Below are 2,512 nucleotides of genomic sequence, written 5' to 3' on the forward strand. Positions count from 1 at the left end.
ACCAGCTGCTGCTGCTGCTAAGTCGCTACAGTCATGTCCGACTCTGTGCAACCCCATAGAGGGCAGACCACCAGGCTCCCCTGTCCCTGGGATTCTCCAGGCAAGAATACTGGAGTGGGTTGCCATTTCCTTCTCCAATGCATGAAAGTGAAAACTGAAAGTGAAGTTGCTCAGTCATGTCCGACTCTTCGCGACCCCATGGACTGCAGTCTACCAGGCTCCTCCGTCCATGGGATTTTCCAGGCAAGAGTACTGGAGTAAGGTGCCATCGCCATCTCCAATGATGAACCTAGACAGCATATTAAGAAGCAGAGACATCAGTTTGCCAACAAGGTCCATATAGTCAAAGCTATGGCTTTTCCAGTAGCCATGTATGAATGTGAGAGTTGAACCATAGAGATGGCTGAGCACCAAAGAATTGAAGCTTTCAAACAGTGGTGCTGGAGAAGACTCTTGAGAGTTCCTTGGACTTTAAGGAGATCAAACCAGTCAATCCTAAAGGAAATCAACCCTGAATGTTCATTGGAAAGACTGATGCTGAAGCTAAAGCTCCAATACTTTGGGCACTCGATGTGAAAGAGCCAACTCATTGGAAAAGTCTCTGATGCTGGGAAAGATTGAAAACAAGAGGAGAAGGGGACAGCAGGGGATGAGATGAACTAGATGAACATAAGTTTGAGCACACTCTGGGAGATAGTGAAGGACAGAGAAGCCTGGTGTGCTTCAGTCCATGGGGTCACAAACAGTCAGACACAACTGAGTGACTGAACCACAACAAGCCAAGTAAAGTAACTGTGCACTATTGTGGGCTCCTTGGTTTCTTCAGGCTGAGTTCCAAATATCGAGTGTGATGCACTGGCCATCTTCAATGTAAGCTGATTCCCCTGCATATTCTCCACCTCCACATCTTAATTCATGAACTGTGTGTGCAATAATTCTTGATCTTGATCCTGCCAATGGCTGGTTTCAAGTAATGACTCTTCCATTTATATTGGTTTTACTTAGGTTGAAATCCAAGCTCTTTTCAACTGCCAAGTACTGGGGAGCAAAATCTCCATTCACTTCCACCAAATCCATGTCCTTAAGACTCAGTCTTCTTTTCTTTAGTGCCCCCACTGGAGGCAGGGACAAGACCAATATCTACAACAGAGAAGTCACGTCTAGATACAAAATAGCTCACAGTTCTTGCCAGTGGGAAGTTATTCTTTTTGACAGCATCTTCACTATCTATGAAAGCATCAGATATTTCTGATACATTCCTTACAGGAATGTCCCTTCTTGGACAGGGATGGGACAAGGATGGTCTCTTCTTCCTTAAAACTGGAGTAAGCTTATTTAACTGCACCAGGCTCATTGGTATTAAGCCTGCTCATTACTTGGCATTACTCATTACTTGCTCCTGTCCTTGTCTTTACCTAAACTGATATCATCTCACTATTAAAGTAGCCAGCTTCATTAGCAGCTTTTCACCTCTGCTGTGACTGCAGGGTGTTTGTTAAATTTTTCTCTACTTATTTTATGTTTTGCAGCGAGATTCTCTGCAGCAATTCCTATGGGGACTGGGACACGTTGCCCTGTTAATGCTGCTCACAAAGAATCTTCCAGCTTGAGATTTGATCCCAACTTTGTTATAATACATACATTTCTGACACAGTAGGGAGTCATGCTTTTGGCCCCTCCACATAAGACAACTTCAGCTATTTTTACACACGTTTCCTGACATCCATACACAATGAACTGGAGACCAGAGCCACAGAGCCTATTAGCAGTGAGAGCTGAGGTCTCTTTGGGGACATCCACATCAAACTGACATGCCTTGCCAAGTATGCAGCATCTGAAAAACTATTTGCTAGGCTATTTTAAAGAATACAGCTCAAGAACAAAGAGAAGAAAGCACAGGACAAGGTCAGGGAGGTGGGTATGGAGCTTCCATCCCCTCTGGGCACACACCTCTCCCAGTACTTTCACCAACCTGAAGCTCTGATTAGTCTTCATTTGTGAAAGAAAGTCTTACAAAACAATGGACTTCATTTTTAATAGTAGAATTTTTGTTAATCAAATGCAGGAGAGGATAATATCATTTGATGCAATGGGCAGTTTAGGTAGAAGTTTTAATCTGCCTCTAAAAACTTGGCAAATATAATGTTAATCTCCCCTATGCTCTTAGTATTTCCATTAGAAATTTTCTTTATATTTAGTTTCTAAGCTAAAAGAATTCTGAATTAGAAGAAATGAAGATATAGGTTTAAAATATTCTCAGATAAAACAATTTTCAGTGTCATCACTATATTACGTGTGAAAAGTTCTATGTTTTATGTTGCATTCATAATATTTCTATACTATATAGTTTTAGAGCCATCTTATATTACTTGACTGGAACAGTTATCTGGTAAGTTAATTGAAAAAGTAGGTTAAAGTAGGAACCATAAATAAAAAGTGTACACATATCTTAAAATTTTATTTCAAATTAAAACATATCCAGGCATGTTATGATGTAAGGACAAAGCCTTTC

At 41.1% G+C, this 2,512-nt stretch overlaps 1 pseudogene; it reads right to left on the reverse strand.

Moving 5' to 3' along the window:
• Window positions 1–822: 822 nt before the first annotated feature.
• LOC112578826 lies at window positions 823–1,995 on the reverse strand (annotated as a pseudogene).
• Between the last annotated feature and the right edge of the window lie 517 nt (window positions 1,996–2,512).

The sequence above is a fragment of the Bubalus bubalis genome, chromosome 2 (genome assembly GCF_019923935.1).
Source record: "Bubalus bubalis isolate 160015118507 breed Murrah chromosome 2, NDDB_SH_1, whole genome shotgun sequence".
In the NCBI taxonomy this organism is placed as follows: Eukaryota; Metazoa; Chordata; class Mammalia; order Artiodactyla; family Bovidae; genus Bubalus; species Bubalus bubalis.